We start from the raw sequence: 19,691 nt of genomic DNA, 5'->3' as shown, positions 1-19,691 counted from the left end.
GATGTTTGTGTCCCCCTCAAATCCTTATGCGGATGCCCTATCCCCACAAATGTAGCAGTATTTGAAGGGAGATTGAGGGAGGGTGAGTAATGGGGTTTCAATGAGGTCATGAGGGTGGGGTCCCCAAGATGAAATTAGTGTCCTTATAAGAAGAGAAAGAGTGATCAGAGTGTCTTCCTCTCTCCATCAAGTGAGGATACAATAAAAAGATGGTCATTTGCAAGCCAGGGAAGAGGGCTGTCACCAGGAACCAAACCTACCAGCACCCTGATTCTTGAACTTCCCAACCTCCCAAATTGTGAGAAATCAAAATGTTTTATTTTTTATTTTTAGGTGCCACAGTTCTTTTTAAAAATTTTTTTGATATTTTGTATATGACAACAGAATGCATTACAATTCAAATTACACGTGTAGAGCGCAATTTTTCAGCTCTCTGGTTGTCCACAAAGTAGGGTCACATCCTTCGTGTTTTCTTACATTTACTTAGGGTAATGATGACCATCGCATTCCACCATCTTTCCTACCCCTGTTCTCCCTCCTTCCTGTCTTTGCTCTTTTCCCCTTTGCCCTATCTAGAGTTCATTTAATCCTCCCATCCCCACCCCCAGCATATTATGGATCAGTCTTCTTTAAGCTGCCGGCCTATCTTCTGTTGCTGTAGCAGCCTGAGCTAAGACAAGCACAGTTCTGAGGCCCGTTCATCTGCTCATCGTGAACTTCTGTGAAACAGGCTGTTGGAAGGTTGTGAACACACCCGGTATTTGGAGATTTCCAATGACTGTTCTTCCCTGATCGCTTCATTTGTTCATTCCTTTATCCTGCTGACCTCTCTGTGCTGGGCTTGTCCTCAAGGCCAGGGCTAGGCTGAGGCTAGCAAGATGGCCAGAACGCAGAATTTCAGGAGGAGCTCATCATCCCTGAGACTGATGCCCCCTGACATTCGGCACCTTCCAGGCATAGAGGAAATAAAAGATCATTTTTTTTTTCAAGAAGTCACTTTCTCAGAAGGCTAAGACAGGAGGATAAGAAGTTTGAGGCCAGTCTGAGCAAAACTTTTATTTTGTCTCAAAATAAAAAATTAAAAGGCCTGGGGATGTAGCTCAGTGTTAGAGCATCCCTGGATTCAATTCCCAGGATGGGGGTTGGGGGAGTCACCTTCTTAAGCACATACAGCTTAGGAGGTCAAAACCCAGTACACCCCTAGTTTTCAGAACCCCAATTGCCAACTTTATAGGAACACAAAGCTCAGTTTCCCCTGAGAAGTTCAGTTGAAACCAACTGGAAAAGCTAAGTGACCCTTCTAACTCTAATGATTTAAGGCTTAAGGTCCTCACTAACACTATTAAAATAAACCTTGACACGAATATAAATTCGATGCCACATTTCACTGAATCATAACTCGGATGATACCTTTGCTGCCTGTTTCATCAGATATTCATGCAGGTTTCTTGCTTTCCAAGGAGAAGCCCTTCCCAGGCATATCTTCACGCCACAAGGTACCTGCCTCTCGTTTTTCACTGTTTTCTCTATTTATTTGCCATTTTAGCACCAGCTGAGGTGCCCATGGAAAGAATTTCATGAATCATTCTCCCCTGAATTCACTCATGCTCCAGAGCGGAGCTAGGACCTCACTCACCCTCCCATTGGCTGGTCCAGGATTGCTCTTCTCCGTCCAGCAAGACCCTGGCTCTGTTCCCGTGTCTTGTTGATCCTCAGATGCAAAGGCCAGCTGAATTGCAGGACCCTAGCCCTAAAGCAGACCACTTCAAGGCCTCTTGGAAAGGAGACCACCTCAACTCAGATCTTTTGGTGAAAATTTCCATACTCGCTGTTCTCAGCTCACCCAGCACGGAGTATGGAAATGGACCCCGTGAGAAAACAGCCCCTCTGTATCCTTGTTCGGAGTGAACTCTCTTCAGTAACCAGGAACAGATCTGAGTTAGATCTCCTGGGGTATTTCTGGGTGCTGAATGCTTACCCAGCAAGAATGTTAATAGCAATGAGCTGATGGCAGATATGCGTGACCAAAAATTCCCCAGCCTAAGCTACAGAAGGGACTGAGCCTGTTGGACCTCAGAGGGGCCCCAAGAATTGCCACCACCTAGATCTGATCTTCTAGACTTCTTGGCGCAGAGCTATTGTGAGGGTGTTCCTCACCCCACCTCCAGCCTGGAGCAAGTCAGAGTTCCACTTGCAGCACTAGAAGGGGGAGGGTGTGGGCAGAAATGGAAGGAATGCAAACCATAGCTAACCTAAGTCAGATTTCCAGGCCTCCTGGAACCTGGGCTGGGCCTCACCCTCGAGGGATAATGAGAACAAGAAACTGGATCTTTGTATCCTGTTCTGAAGGATAATGCTCTGATTCAAGGCTTAGTTGTGCCCCGGCTGTGGCTCCTAGGCCTTTGTTTCACTGTGAGGCCTCATTCTTTCACCCTTTTGCACAGGAGGTGACTTAGTATGGACAGAGAAAGAACTTGCTTAATTGCAAGCTCTCCAGGTGGGCTGTCAGAACTTCAGAAAGATAATTCACTTCTCTCCACCTTAGTTTCCTCATCTGAAAAAAAGCAGGGGTAATTATGCTGGGCCTGTGTGTGTGTGTGTGTGTGTGTGTGTTGTGTGGCGGGAAGGCATTTTTGTTTTGTTCTGTGAATTAGAAATGTTTAGCTGCTACTGTCCCTCAAGGGCCTCTCCCTGTGCATTATCTCCACTATGCTGGATTTGAGAGCAAGTGTTACATCTCTCTTGCTAATGGCAATTACAGTGCCTGACAGAGAGGAGGTGCCCAGTGAGAATAAGTGTTGAGAGTCTAGATTAGAGCCAGGGGCAGCAGCCACCAGGACATAAGAGTCGATGTGGCCTACATCAGTTCTCAAAGTCTTTGTGTTCAGGGCACATCTGCAGGGACTGGTATATTCACCCAATAATAAGTAAACAGTAATTGCATCCTAATTCCTGCTGCTGAAGAATGAGGTCTCACAATGTCTACAGAAAAAAAAAAACTGTGGTCCACCATCTATTGGGATGCTCTTTAGCACTGTGGTCAGGTGGGGATGTTTACTGCCCTGACTCCCCCTAGTAAAGCACACTAGAATAATTCTCACATGACCTGCCAACATACAACATATCTCTCATTTTTTCTTCTCTTTTGGAATTTTTGTACTGGAGGTTGAACCCAGTGGCACTTTACCACTGAACTATATATTCTCAGCCCTTTCTATTTTTTATTTTGCGACAGTGTTTTGCTAAGTTGCTCAGACTTGCCTCGAACTTGCAATACTCCTGCCTCAGCCTTCTGAGTTGCTGGGTGTGCACCTCCACACCAGGCTTCCTTTTATTTTTTCATAGCATTTCAGGAGTAGCTGTGGTGTGCACCTCCACACCAGGCTTCCTTGTATTTTTTCATAGCATTTCAGGAGTAGCTGTGGTGGGTTGGCCTATGGGGTAGGTGTCAGGCAAACACTTCAACATGGCCCTTGGAATTCCAGGCTTTTGTAGTTTCTGTTTGTCAATAATCTTAAATGTCCTTGGCTTGTAATAATTTGTCATTTTGCAAAGAAGTAAATTTTTTAAGTTAGTTTATTAGTAATGCATAAGTATCTATGTATTACAAATGCACATAAACAGAGAAATATGCAGAGAAAACTCTGTAAAGTCTTCCTTTATTTGTATCAGGATAGGCCACATGGAACAAATATCCCTAAATTTCAGTGGCTTTATAATAATAGACGATTGTTCCTTGTTCACACTGTGTATACTTTTCATAAGTCAGCTCTGGCTCTGCTCTTACCCTCTTCACTCCAGAATGGATACAAAACTTAACCTCTACCTGAACATCACCAGTCACCTGGTAAAGGAAAAAGACGAGACAAATGATGCCCAGACTTCGTCACTTCTTTTTTTTCTTTGTTTTAACATCATCATATTATTTATGTTCTGAGTTGGAAGGATGTTGTGTTTCTTACTTGTAAAAAATTTGTTCTGTTCTTTTTTTTTAACCCTGACTTCTAAAACTTTGCATGAAGTGACTGGCATCACTTATTTGGCCAAAGCAAGTCACATGGCTATTCCTGAAGTTACCAGTGTGACAGTACATCCTCCTGCACAGAGAGGCACTGCAGAGCAAGAAACTGGGATGTTTGGTGAATGAGACCATCTACCCCTACAACTCTTCTGCTCTCAGAAGTGCTGGGTGCAGCCTTTCAGAGGTCTCCTCGGTGTTTGCCTTCATGTATGTAATATATGTGTGTATGTATATGCATGCACACAAATATGGCATATTGTACATATTAGTCTGCAATGTGTTCTGTTAATGTGCCTTTGGGACTTTTAACCCCACTATGTAAAAGTCTACCCAACTCTAACAATTACATGGTACTTCAAACCACAATATATTTAAATTCTGGCAACAGTACATGGTACCCCACTAATATGTACATATCATACATGTACAACACATGCTTTTATGTATCGGTATAAAAACAAATTCCTGATCTTTTCAATAGTTTTGGCAATTACAAATTATATAATGATATTTATCCATGTACACACATATATCTTCATGCATGTATGTATTTCTCTCTTTTTTCTTTTTTTTAGGGGGCGGCTACTAGGGAATTGAACTCAGAGGCACTTTATCCCTGAGCCACATCCCCAGCCCTTTTTATTTATTTATTTATTTTTTATTTTGAGACAGGGCATAAATTGTTTATAGCCTTGCATAGAGGCTGATCTGGAACTTGTGATCCTCCTGCCTTGGCCTCCCAAGTTGTTGGGATTACTGGCATGTGCCACCATGCCCTGCATGTGTGTATATTTCTGAATGATAGCTTTCTAGAAATAAATAGTCAAGTTTGTATATATTACAGTTTTTAATAGATTCTGCCAAGTCACCTTGAAAAATGTCTTCATCACTGTATATAGCCACCAGAAATATAAAAGTGATTGGCCTCCCAAATCCTCAACAACTCTTAATATTATCCACATTTTTCTTTTCTGCCAATCTGATGGATTTTTGAAAAGGTAGTTCATTGTTTTAATATATTGAATGCATTTCATTGCTTACAGTGAGATTGAGTATTTTTTATATTTATTGACTAATAATTTTCTTCTTTTATAAATTGTTTCTTTTATTCACCCATTTTCTTTTTTCTTTTTCTTTTCCTTCTTTCTTTCTTTCTTTCTTTCTTCTACTATTAGAGCTTTATTGTTATACATAGTAGTTGGGTTCATCCTGACAAACTCATACGCGCATAGAAATTGCTTTCAGCTCATGATCCACCCCTTTTCTCTCCCCTCTCCCATTCTCCTTCCCCTACTAGACTACCTTTCACTTGTCTATTAATTTATATTTGATTGGTTCTTTATGTAACCTTATCCTTTCCCTCTGCCTTTTATTTTATTTTAGCTTCTATATATGAGAGAAAAAAATTAGACCTTTGAGTTTCTGAGTTCAACTAATTTCACTTACCATGATATTCTCCATTACCATCCATTTACCAGCAAATGCCATGATTTCATTCTTTTTAATGGCTGAGTAGATCGATTAATAAGTGTATGAAAGTATACTCCATTGTCTGTATATGCCACAGTTTCTTCCGTTCATCTATCGATGGGCATTTGGGTTTATTCTATAATTTAGCCATTGTGAATTGTGCTGCTATAACCATTGATGTGGCCATGTCACTGTAGTATGCCAACTTTAGATCTTTTGTGAAAATACCAAGGAGTGGGATAATGGGTCATATGGTGGTTCCAGCCCTAGTGTTTTGAGGAATCTCCATACTGCTTTCCAGAGTGGATGTGCTAGTCTGCAGTCCCACCAACAATGTACAGGTGAACCTTTTCCCCTCAACTTTGCCAGCATTTATTGTCATTTGTGTTCTTCATCATTGCCACTCTGACTGGAGTGAGATGAAATCTCAGTGTAGTTTTGATTTGCATTTCCGTGATTGCTAAAGGTGTTGAACATTTTTTCATATACTTATTAGTCACTTGTATTTCTTCTTTTGAGAAGTATCTGCTTAGTTCTTTTGCCCACTTGTTGATTGGGTGTTTTGCTTTTTTGGTGTTAAGTTTTTGAATTCTTTGTGGATTTTGGATATTAATCCCTTATCCAAGATGGGTAGCTGGCCCAGATTTTCTCCCATTCTGTAGGCTCTTTTCATGCTCTTACTCATTTCCTTTGCTGTACTGAAGTTTTTAGTTTAATGGCATCCCACTTACTGATCCTTGGTTTTATTTCTTGCGCTTTGGGTGTCTTGTTCAAAAAGTAGGTGCCAATACCTATGTGAAGGAGTCTTCACCCATTTTCTAGGGATTGGCTTATCCTCTCTGTATTTTTTCTTTTTCTTTCAGGTTTGAGTTATGTTACCTATTTTATTAATATTAATCTTTTCTTTTTTAATATTAAACTTTTGCTTGTTATGAATACAAGCATATCTTGATTCTATCAGGAAATCATTCCTCAGATCAGATGCTGAGTGAAAATGCTGGCCAGGAGCCCTCTTCCTGTCCACCCAACACTATCAGCCAGTTTCCTAAAACAAAAAAAGTCAATAAATGTGATAAATTAATTAATATGTAAGATGCATAAAACATTGCTTTCTATCACCAGTTAATGACTTTGGTGCAGCCTCTGAGGACCACCAACATCCCCACCCACATCCCTTTGTTGACACTTGGTGCTTTTCAAAATATCTACATGTGATTCTGACATTTTTTACAATTATATTTGGAAAGAAACTGGAAAATCCTTCCCTCTCCCCCATGCACATATTACTTTGTTTAAAATGTTATATTGCATTTGGGGGACTCCCAAATTTTCTATATAGACCTTGGCCTAAAAAGAAATATGTAACCAGGAGGACATACACAATTTAAGCAGATCAATTTCAAGCAAGGAAGTAGAAGATGTCATCAAAACCTACCAACCATGAAAAGCCCAGGACCAGATGGATTCTCAGCTGAGTTCTACAAGACCTACGAAGAAGAATTAATACCAATACTTCTCAAATTATTTCATGAAATAGAAAGGGAAGGAACCCTTCCAAATTCGTTCTATGAGGCTATATCATCCTGATACCAAAACCAGACAGACACACATTAAGGAAAGAAAATTTCAGAACAGTATCCCTGATGAACATAGATGGAAAAATTCTCAATAAATTCTGGAAAATCAAATACAAAAACACATTTAAAAAAAGTATGCACCATGATCAAGTGGAGTTCATTCCAGGGATGCAAGATTGGTTCAACATAGGGAAATCAATAAGCATAATTCACATCAAAAGACTTAAAGAATCATATGATGCAGAGAAGGCATTTGACAAAATGCAGCACCCGTTCATGTTCAAAACACTGGAAAAACTAGGGAGAGTAGGAACATATATCAACATTGTAAAAGCTAGCCATGCTAAACCAAAGGCCAACATCATTCTAAATGGAGAAAAATTGGAAGCATTCCCACTAAAAATGGGAACAAGACAGGGATGCTCCATTTCACCACTCCTATTCAACGTAGTTCTTGACACTCTAGCCAGAGCAATTAAATGAAAGAAATTAAAGGGATACACATAGGAAAAGAAGAACTTAAACTATCATTATTTGCTGACAACATGATTCTACTCATAGAACATCCAAAAAATTCTACCAGAAAACTTCTGGAACTAATAAATGAATTCACCAAAGTAGCAGGATATAAAATCAATACCCACAAATCAAATGCATTTCTATACATCAGTGATGAATCCTCTGAAAGAGAATTAGGAAAACTACCTTATTCACAATAGCCTCAAAAACAAAAACATAAAAAACCCCAACAAAACAAACAAACTTGGGAATCTAACAAGTGAGGTGAAAGACCTCTACAGTGAAAACTTCAGAATACTAAAGAAAGAAATTGAAGAAGACCTTAGGTGATGGAAATATCTCCCATGCTCCTGGATAGGCAGAATTAATACTGTCAAAATGGCCATACTTCCAAAGGCACTACACAGATTCAATGTGATTCCAATTAAAATCCTAATGTTGGGGCTGGGATTGTGGCTCAGTGGTAGAGCGCTTGCCTGGCACCGGCGGGGCCCAGGTTCGATCCTCAGCACCACATAAAAATAAAGGCATTGTGTCGTGTCCATCTACACCTTAAAAAAAAAACCCTAATGTCATTCCTTATAGATATTGAAAAAGCAATCATGAAATTCATTTGGAAAAATAAGAGACCCAGAATAGCCAAAGAAATCCTTAGCAAAAAGAGTGAAGCAGGAGGCATCACAACACCAGACCTTAAACTACACTACAAAGCTACAGGAACAAAAGCAGCATGGTATTGGTACCAAAATAGATATACAGACCAATAATACAGAATAGGAGACACAGAGACAATCCCACATGAATACAGTTAACTCATACTAGACAAAGATGCCCCAAAAACACATTGGAGAAAAGATAGACTCTTTAACAAATAGTGCTGGGAGAACTGGAAATCCATATGTAGCAAAATGAAACTAAACCTCTGTGTCTCACCATGTTACAAAAATCAACTCTAAGGACCTAGGAATTAGACCAGAGACCCTGTGCCTAATAAAAGAAAAAGTAGGCCCAAATCTTTATCATGTGGGATTAGGCCCCAACTTCCTTAACAAGACTCCTAAAGCGCAAGAAATATAATCAAGAATCAATTAATGGAATGGTTTTAAACTAAAAAGCTTTTTCTCAGAAAAAGAAACAACCAATGAGATGAACAGAGAGCCTACATTTTGGGAGCAAATTTTTGCCACATGCACATCAGATAGAGCACTAATCTCCAGGATATATAAAGAACTCAAAAAACTTAACACCAAAAAAAAAAAAAAATCAATAAATGGGCTAAGGAGCTGAACAGACACTTCTCAGAAGAAGAAATGCAATCCATCAACGAATATATGAAAAAATGTTCAATATCTCTAGTAATTAGAGAAATGCAAATCTAAACTGCTTTATGGTTTCATCTCACTCCAGTCAGAATAGAAATTATCAAGAATACATAAGGATGTGGGGAGAAAAGCACACTTATACACTGCTGGTGGGACTACAAATTGGTTCAGACAATCTGGAAAGCAGTATGGAGATACCTCAGAAAGCTTGGAATGGAACTACCATTTGACCTAGCTATCCTACTCCTTGGTTTATACCCCAAGGACTTAAAAACAGCATACTAGAGTGACACAGTCACATCAGTGTACATCACAGCACAATTCACAATAGCCAAAAAATTGAAACCAACCTAGATGCCCGTAAATAGATGAATGGATAAAGAAACTGTGGTATATATACACAATGGAATATTAATCTGCAATAAAAGAGAATAAAATTATGGCATTTGCAGGTAAGTGGATGGAGTTAGAGAATATCGTGTTAAGCAAGTAAGCCAATCGAAAAAAAAACAAAGGCTAAATGTTTTCTCTGAAAAGTGGATGCTAATCCATAATGGGTTGGGGGCACGGGATGAGTGGAGGAGCTTTGGATGGAACAAAGTGGAGGAAGGGAGGGGCATGGGGTAGGAAATATGATGGAATGAGACAGATATCATTACCTTAGGTACATGAATGGTGTGACCCTACTTTGGGTACAACCCTACTTTGGGTATAAGAGAAATAAAAAATTGTGCTCCATACAATGAATTGAAGAGAATTCTGCTATCATGTATAACTGATTAGAACAAATAAATTTAAAAAAATAAATATGTACATTCTATGGAGTCTGAGTGTTAAAGATAAGAGAAGTTCTGCTGAGAAAAAAATTACCCTGGAAGGCAACTTGTGCAATAGACCTCTGCTTCCAGTCTGATCATTTTGTTTTAATTTTGTTCACAGCATTTTTTAGATGCAAAGTTTGCTATTTCATGTAATTAAATCTGTCAGTTATATTGTTTATAGTTTCTAGGTTTGGAGTCTTGCTTTAGGAGACTTTACTCATCTCAAAATTATTTTTTTAAGTTCTATATATAAAGTTGTTAGTTTTGCTTTTCGTTTATCTCTTTTATGGTAAGGAGTGAATAGTTGTGCATAGTGTGAAGTGGGGTGGGGGAGTCTAGTTTTTCTCTGAGCCAAAATGAATAGCAGATCATCCCAACACCGTTTATTGACTATTTCATCCTTTCTCTAACTGGTTTGAAATGTACCATGTTGTAATTCATTTTGGGATACCAGAATGGAATACCCAAGATTGGATAATTTATAATGAATAGAAATTTATTTTCTTACACTTCTGGAAGCTGGCAAGTCCAAGGTGTCAACCCTGGCAAGGGTCTTCTCACTGCCTCACCACATGGTGGAAGGGGGAAGGGAAAAAGCACTAGAGAGTGAACCCCTTCTCCAAGCCCTTTCTATAATGGCTTTAACCTAATCAGGAGGATAAATCCCTCCTGACCTAAGCCCCAACACTCACATTAGGCATCAAGTTCCCAACACATGAATCAAACCAAAGCACACTATAAATTAAGTTTTCTGGGTTTTAAAAAAGATATGTATTTAGAATCTTAAGGCATCAAATTTTACAGTGGAGCTAGCATGTAGAAACACACTTCTTAGAGAAAATGAGATGAATTAATAGCATCCATGTATCAACACTAGTTTGCTCTGTAATTATTCTATTTTTTAAATGTTTTATAATATTTATTTTTTAGATGTAGTTGAACATAATACCTTTATTTTGTTTATTTATTTATATGCGCTGCTGAGGATCAAACCCAGGGCCTCGCACGTGCTAGGCGAGCACTCTACCTCTGAGCCACAACCCCAGCCCCTCTGTAATTATTCTCACAAAGGTAAAAACATTTTGTTTGTAACAAACTATTCTGACAGCAAGGTAACACTAATGATGCATGTCAAGGGATCTACTCCAGTGAAACACCATTAGGAGCAAGTAGAGTCCTGTGGCAACAGAATTAGTAAAGATTTGAAGGGATCATTTCAAATTTTCCATTATCCTTTACTATGTTTTACCTAAGGGCTTTTTAGGTTTGGTGATGTCCAAGAATTCTGGGATTCAGTGTCCTGGGGTGAGTCCCTGACACACTTGAGCTCTATTGTGTCACGAGCTCTCCTGATTCCCCTGCAACTGTGCCACATGGCCGCTGCCCCCTGGACCTCCCATTCCCTCTCTCTGCATCTCCCAATCCATCCCCATGCTGCCCCTTCCCTGTGCCTCAGTAGTGCCTCTCACAGCAAAGTCTATGCAGAGAAGTGTGAAGGGGCTGGGCTGGGGGTGGAGAGTTGGGGGAGTGTTCCAATGATGGCTGTCATGACATGGTCCTAAGCGGGTGGAGTTAAAAGCAGATAAACTAGCAGATGAGTTGACAATTGTCCCCAAAGAAAGATGAACAGTGTAGTAGGAAAGGAGAGGGGTCGGATATCTTTTTCTCCCCTCTGTGCACACATGCTACGCGCGCGCACATACACACACACACTAGCTCCTTTATGTTCCAAGACAAACAACATCCTGAGGGGAGATAAGATGGCAACATTAAAACAAGAGGCACAGCCTGGGCTGAGGTGGCTCTGAAGACTTGGAGAATGTCATGGCAGCTAAGGGTGCTGGTGGCTGCCAACCTGGCCAACCTGCCTCCTTGCCCGTGGGCTGCCCTACAGCTGTCCAGAAGGTGTCCTTCTGGTTGCTTTAGCAGAGCTGCACCACGAGAGGATGCCACCTCTGCATCCCAAGCCCTTTGTGCCCCTGTGCTCAGTCCCTGGCCAGCTACCCCTGGGAATTGGAAGGCTGGAGAGGATGAGGCATAGCCAGTAGGTCTCAACTTTTCTTAAACCTAAAGCAAAGTTTGTGTTCTCTATCTTGTGTCTGTGCTTGTTGTCCCCCACCCCACCCTGAGAATTGATCCCAGCGGTGCTCTGCTGCTGAGCTGTATCCTCAGCCCATTTTTTATTTTGAGACAGCTTCTCACTAAGTTGCTGAGGCTGGCCTCAAACTTGTGGTCTTCCTGCCTCAGTCTCCTGAGTCTCTGAGACCAGCTGGCTGTGCTTGCTTTAATATTAAAACTGTGTTTGCAATTTCATGCCTACCTCTCTCTTTCCTTTTCCATTAGGTCCCCAAATAAAACCCAATTCTACTCTGTGCTACAAGGCACGCCTTACAATGGAGATTAACTCATGTTTACTTGCTGACTCTCCCACTAGACTGTATGCTCCAGGAAGTCAGCAGCCATGCCTACAGCCACCTCTACATCACCAGTGCCTGTCCCAAGCTGAGACGTTTACCCTTCATGGTGGAACCCTCTGTAAATATGGCTGACATGGGAAATTTGGTCCTCATGCGGATCATATGACTACGCTTCCTTTCACAAGCAGAAAGGCCTGGCCGCAGCCTCACAAAGGAGCTATTGTTCATGAGGGGTCCAGGTGAGAGGGCAATCCATCATTGCCAGGCCAAGCCCTATCACAACTCCTGGCACCTTCCCTCCCAGTGACAGCAAGACAATGACATCACCTCAGAATGCATACAAAGGATACCCTATTCTTCAAAGCTCTCTGAGGAGAATTACTTTTTTAGATCATTCTTGCTCTATTAGGTGCATAAAATATCATAACAGCGTTTCCAAGGTTCAGTTCAAGGGCGTAGATGATTCGGTGGGTATTTGATTTGTAGACGCCTTGGGGAGTCAGAGAAGAAATTGAAGCATGTTTTGCTGAGGTCAGAAAATAACTCAATATGGAAGAAGAGCTGATTTCTCAGGTACATAATTGTAAGTTATATCTACTTCCCTCACCTTTGGGTGTAGTGTTCTCATTTCCTACACAGATTTTTTTTTTCAGTTGCAATCTTTATCCTTATCATTCTTAATATCCACAGAGCACTATTTAGAAGATTTATTGGCTTAAAAATCGCCAGTTCCTCAAAACAGCAAAGTGCTGTCTCCAAATTTTGTGCAAACACTGTGGTTAAACAAACTTCAATCCGAGCATTTAAAGATAATACTCAAGAAAGGTGATAAGAAACCTGAATTGTGGGACAGCCATTATCGCAATTGCTGAGTGAGCAATGGCAGGTATTAATCTGAGTTCTTTGTGTGGATTAGCTCATTTAATCCTCAGAGCAGAACGTTTTAGGTGGGGAGCATCATTGCACATTCTGGTTTCAGAGATGAGGAAGTCCATAGTTGGAGAGCATCTGTAACTAACTCCAGATCACATTCCTCACAGGGAGTGGTCAGAACTTGATGCTGGTTCCCCTAATTCTGTGATCCACCTCTTATCCTGGCCATGAAGAGGCAATGGATATTTGTATTTGAGAAATAAAAAAACTTCAATCACTCCAAAGGCAAATGCCACTTAGCCTGCATGGCTCAATCTGGGGCTTAACAGACTTGTTTGAATTAACAAATTCATAAAGATTCTAAAGAGGCTTATTAACTGACTTTTTTAAGGGTGACAGAAAATGTCTGTTCTCTTAATAAATGCCAGGTGTTGAATCAGCTTTGGTCTGAATGTTTGTGTTCTCCTTGAATTCTTTTTTTTTTAAAGAGAGAGAGAGAGAGAGAGAGAATTTTAATATTTATTTTTTAGTTATCGGTGGACATAACATCTTTGTATGTGGTGCTGAGGATTGAACCCGGCGCTTGAGCCACATCCCTAGCCCCTCCCTGAATTCTTATGTTGAAATTCCACTGCCTCCTGTCCCACAACCACCAGGTGAGGGTATAGGTGATGGGGCTTTGGGAAGCAATAGTGGTGAATGCAGAGCCCTCATGAATGGGGTTAGTACCCCACCATTTCCTTGCCCCTTCCATCATGTGAAGACACAGTGGAAGGCAGAAGTGTGCCCTCACCTGACATCCAATGTACCCACACCTTGATCTTGGACTTCCTGGCTTCTGAGACTGTGAGAAATAAATTTTGGTTGTTCATGAGCAACCTTGATCATGGCATTTTGTTATAGCAGATAGCCTAAGGCAGACTCTAAGAAATAAAATTTTTATAGATGAGCTTGGCCCATTTCTTTTTTAAAAAAAATTTTTTTTGGTAGTTGTTGATGGACACAATACCTTTATTTTATTTATTTATTTTTTATGTGGTGCTGAGGATAGAACCCAGGGCTTCACACATGCTGGGCAAGTGCTCTGCCACTGAGCTACAGCCCCAGCCCAAGCTTGGCCCATTTCTAAATTCTGGCGTGATCCAAATGTCTGAACAGGCATCAGGCAAAAAGTTCTGACTAGCCTGGCCTTGGGAAGGGAGCTCCTCATTTGCAGACCTATTCAGTTCTTCCTCTAGCAGCAGCCCCAGAAGTTTTCTCAGTCACTCGAGCTGCTGAGAGTTCTGTGGTTGCTTCATGCCACATTTATGGAGGACTCACTGTGGCCCTGACTTAAGCAACTCAGCCTGTGTGACCTCGAGCGGCCCTCATTGGCCTTACTGGCCTACCTTGGCCCCCAACCACTCCACTTTGAAAAGCATTTTTAATTTCCTTCAGTTCAGTGAAAGAGGAGGAGTGGTGTCCGTCCAACTAGACCACCTATCAGAAGTTGTACTGCTCCAAGTGGAGGAAGGAAATTACATAGGAATATTAATAATAGCTAGCAGTAATTGACTGCCTCTATCCAGCACTGTAGTGGTAGTTATCCTGCATTATCTCATCACATTCTCCCAGTTACTCTCTCAGTTCAGTTTTTCAGAGGAGGAAACTGAAGCTCAGAGTGAACCATTAACCTGCCGCCATTTTGAAGCTAGCCCACTGATTTCTGAGCCGATTGCAGTCTGACTGCTTCATAATCTGCACTTCTTATGCCTATTCTTTACTGCTCTTTCAATTAGTGCCAGGAAGTGGGAGATAAGGCTGGAGTAGTTCAGAAAATTTCCATGGAAGAAGAAGAAATTGAGCTAGATATTGAGGATGGCTTTGGAGAAACCAGGATTGTATTGGGGAGGCGGGAAGGCAGAAAAACAAACAGAGCAGGCTCCTGTGCTTTGTTCTCTCAGCACAGAAAAGGTGAATTAGACCATTTTGTGGTTGGCATTGCCAATTAATTTTAAAGCCAACACCTGCTTTGCCAGTTGAGCTTAATCTTATTATAGCAGATCTTTTCACATTTCTTTTGTTTGTGCATATTTTACAGGCAGGGGTTTTAAGTCAATCAAAGAGCATCTGTGCTAAAAAGAAATTATTTTAGTGTGCATTAAAATAATTGGCCCAATTCTCTGAACGAGTAAAAACTATCTAATTCTTAAAGGGAAAGAGTAATGCAGCATAGGAGGAAAAGCATTCACCTAAGCACCTCATTTTTATTTCTAGCCCATGATATTATATCCAGGAAAATTAATTTGCTCCATTTGGAGAAAGAGCTAAGGTCGGCAGGTGTAGCTTCAACTTAGCATAGAGATGCAGCTTAATGCACATGATAAGCGTGCAAGGTATTTCCATAACACTGAGGTAACAGTCTGAGAAACAAATTTGAACTCAAATATTCCATACATGACATCAGGATATACTACCATCTTTTTTTTTATTTTGCTTTGTTCCATCTATGAAAGTGCTTCTTATAAAATATCATTTCTTTGATACCTGAACCTTTTTTTCCAAGGCATTTAATTTCCCCCAGGTTGTTGACTCTGTGTCCTTGTCTTTAAATCATTACCTCATTCACAGTTCCAATTCTCTTGTCTTTTTTTTTTTTTTTTTTTTTTTGCAGAAAGTAATTTTTCCAAAGACGTATTTCAATCTGTGGAAGAGGGCACTTACTTCACTTTCCTTTAGCATCTCCTGAAGAACCTCTGTGTCAGAGAAAGCTGAGATCAAATGCCTTTCTCCTCTGTACATCTGGCAACTCCAGCTTCTCTATCCCTATATAGAATAAGCATCAGTACTGGCAGCTGTGTATTCATAGGGGACCCAGACTTGTATGGTTCCAGTGCTTAACCCTCACCAGTCTGGACCATGCTGGGCAGTCCAACCCTTGAGGTCACAGAGTTTGGTTCCAGGATGAGCACAGTGTTCAGCTGCTGTTGGTCAGTTATGGGAAACACATTTTGCCTGTTGCATGGAACAAGGGTACATAAGGCCTGATGTAGCCAATCCTATAATCACTAGGGAACAAGCCTGAGGGGGCAACCAGCATTGGCACAAAAGAGAAGTAGAAAGAGTCCTAGAATCATTATAGCCATCAACATAGCCCACTGTAACTTTGGACTCCCAGCGAGCCTATAAATTCCTTCTTGTTGATGAGTTTCAGTTAGATGGTCCATTAATTACAGCCAAAGCATTTTATGGAGTGCACCCAGTTGAACCAAACACACAATAGTACACCTCAAAATACAGTTTCTCTTTCTAAATGTCTTAACAATAGCAATTCAGGCAATTAAATTGCACCCATTGATGATATATTAGCTATGGCAGACTAGACCATTGTAACAATAGAAACTCACTTTTCATAAGCTCGTTTTGACATAACATTCTGAAGCAAGTGAAGTGATCCTGGTCAGCAGATGAATCTTTTTCAAAAATATTTTTTAGTTAAAGATGGATGCAATATCTTTATTTCATTTATTCATTTTTATGTGGTGCTGAGGATCGAACCCAGTGCCTCACATGTACGAGGCAAGCGCTCTGCCACTGAGCCACAACCCCAGCCCCAGATGAATCTCTTTGATATGACTGCAGCCTTCATCCATCTCTCACCTCCCTCATTTCCTCGGACAGTGTCAGCATAAGCCGGCAGAGGGAAGGAGGATGAAAGGGCACACCTGCTTCTGAAAAACCTTCCCCCAGAAATGATGCAGACCAAATTCATTCTCTCTGGCTAGAACTCAGGCAACATGGATACGTCCAGTTTCAACAGGAAGAAAGAGTGGATTTTGGATAACTAGTTCACAGTCTTAGCCACAGGATGCTTTCAGAGATTATTAAATTATACAGGGAAAAATGCTAACAGAGCAGTGTGCATAGAATCAGTTTTCTAAGGGCCCATATCTGTAAGGGCACAAGTTCCATCTCTTTCTGTTTCAGCCCTGTAGCAAGCCTTTGTACGGTTCTTCTCCAACCTTATTTCATTTCTGGCACATTCTCAATGTTCCCAGCAAGAAAATGCATTTCACCATGCACTAGTAAGCAATAAAGATTTTACTGAAGATCTTGTGTGATTACAGAAATGTAATCAAATTCTTCCATGGACATCTGTTCTTCCCTCCAAAGCTCTTTTCCCTTGCCAGCAACCATACCTCACCTGTTGCTCTTCTCCGGCTGAGCACTTCCCTTCCAACATCAACAGCCCCGAAAAGTCTCATTGCCTGAGCAACTGGGCTCCTGCCCTTTGTTTCGTGCCTACTCTGCAAAACAAAAACCTGATGATAACCCAAAAACCAATGAGATAGTTCTCCTTCAGCATATCCCTCAAGGAACTTAGCAAGCAATTCACTGAACCAAAAAGATCCCTGGGCTGGGATTGTAGTTCAGTGGTAAAGCACCTGCCTACCATGTGTGAGGCACTAGGTTCAATTCTCAGCACCACAAATAAATGAAAGTCCATCGATAACTAGGAAAAAATATTTTTAAAAAAGATCCCCTTCTGTAGGCAGGTTTAGGTATGAAGTGGTTACTAAGAAAATTAATGTTTTCCAAAAATTATTTACATGGGGAAAAAAGACTGAAAGGATATCCCCCAAAATATTAATAGTATTTATTTCTAGGTAATTGAATTAAAGATGTTTTTCCTCTTGTGTTTTCCCCTATACTTTAATTTTTGTTTCTGTACAGCATGTATTATATATAGCACAGCATGTATTACAATGTTTGATAGTACATGATGTATTTCTTTAATAATCTAGAATATATATAGTAAAGAAATTTATCTTTTTATCAACATCACTAATCATTAGGGAAATGCAAATCAAAACCAATATGAGATACCACTTCAAACCATTAGGATAGCTATAATTTTTTTAGAAAAGGAAAATAACAAGTGTTAGTATATTAGTCTGTTTTCTGTTGCTATAACAGAAATACCGAAATATGGGTACTTTATCAAGAAAAGAGGTTTATTTAGCTCACAAGGAGGCTGAATTCCAAGACTTTGCAGCTCCGACGGTTTGACCTCTGGTGAGGGTCCCCTTTATTGCAGAATATCATGGTGGATGGTATCATGATGACAGCCTGTGCAAGAGGGATGGATTAATGGCAAGATAGGCATTCAGAGAGTAAGGAGGGGTCAGTTCTGTTGTTTTATAATGATCCTTTTGTAAGAGTTTTCCAGGATTCCAGAAGAACTACCTTATCTCTTCTGAGAGTCACGTCTCCAGTGACCTTAATCACCCACTACTAGGCTCTACCAGTTCTGACATTGCCACATTGAGAACCAAGCTTCTAACACAAAGACCTCTTGGGTACATGCTCAAACTGTATCTAAACCATAGAAATGAGGATGTGGAGAAGTTAGAGCACTTGTTGGTGGGACGGTATAATGGTACCACCACCATGGAAAATAGCATGGAGAATCCTGTAAAAATTAAACATAATTAATATAAATATTTAATAGATATTTAAAACATTTAATAGAAATATTAAATTATCCAGCAATTCCACTTCTGAGTATATACCCAACAGAATTAAAAAGAGAAATTTGAGGACTGTTTGAACATGTTTGTAGCCGTATTATTCACAATGACCAAAAAAAAGATGAACGCATTTTCCTGTTGACAGATAAATGAATAAATGTGGTATACACATACATGGAACATCATTCAACTTTAAGCAGAAGGAAATTCTGACACACTCTACAACATGAATGAACCTGGAAGACATTATGCTAAGTGAAACAAGGCAATCACAGAAGGACAGATGTTGTATGTTTCTACTTATATGCGATTCCTGGAGTAGTAAAATTTGCACCAACAGGAAGAAGTATGGTGGTTAAAATGGTAAATTTTAGGTTATGTGTATTTTAACACAATTTTTTAAGGAATGTATCTTTCCATAGACAATTTTACCAGCATTTTTGACTTGGAGAGCTTATGATCTCTTGGAAACCAGGTGTATCTTCAGTTTGAGCTTTATCTACACAGTATTGCTTTTTTAAAATGAATTTGTGACATAGGAGAAAGACTTATTATCCCTGTATTCATAAGAGGCTTAGGGAATTACTAAATATGGCTCCTTTCCTTCAGGGATTTGTTATCTAATAAGAAAAAAGGTAAGCAATTAACTATAACATACAATAAAATGAAATAATGGGTGCATTAGGGGTACAAGCAACGACTTCTGCCTGGATTTCTGAGGAGGATCCTAGAGAAAATGTTTGAGCTGAACCTTGAAGAACATTTAGGGGTTACTCATGGAGAAGAACAGGTGAACATAGAGCTCCACATTAGAAGGTGGAGAGAGAGTGTTGGGACAGGAGGAAGCCAGCCAACCCACAGGTCCCTCCCACTCAGAGCCCTGGCTAGTCAGAGGGCATCGCTGAGCATTGAACATGCCCAGCTGAATGTTGGCAGGAAGCCAACCTCAGGCTATGATGTGTCACAGTTATCTTAACTGGGGAGATGACCCAGAAGTGGGCTGAAAAGTCAAGTCAAAGCCAACCACTGATCACAGCCACATCGAGACCTGAGCCATCTCAACGGTGTGATTCTAGATAAATACAGAGCACACTGGAGCTTCCTGTGCAAACAGGGAACTGGCCCCCTGCATGTTGGTGCCTGCTACTGTGCAGTCTCACA

General features: G+C 40.5%; 1 long non-coding RNA gene across 1 annotated transcript; it reads right to left on the bottom strand.

Moving 5' to 3' along the window:
• Positions 1–296: 296 nt before the first annotated feature.
• Positions 297–2,014, bottom strand: LOC131424013 (uncharacterized). Its single transcript, XR_009226381.1, has 2 exons — positions 1,637–2,014; positions 297–947 (listed from the first exon to the last, which is right to left on the bottom strand). It is a non-coding gene; the product is annotated as an uncharacterized LOC131424013 (long non-coding RNA).
• Positions 2,015–19,691: the final 17,677 nt, after the last annotated feature.

The sequence above is a fragment of the Marmota monax genome, unplaced genomic scaffold (assembly GCF_021218885.2).
Source record: "Marmota monax isolate L192 unplaced genomic scaffold, Marmota_monax_Labrador192_F-V1.1 WCK01_AAM20220418_F8-fsc00017, whole genome shotgun sequence".
NCBI lineage: Eukaryota > Metazoa > Chordata > Mammalia > Rodentia > Sciuridae > Marmota > Marmota monax.
The sequence above is the reverse complement of the archived record's forward strand: the minus strand, read 5'-3'. Positions and strand labels throughout refer to the sequence as shown.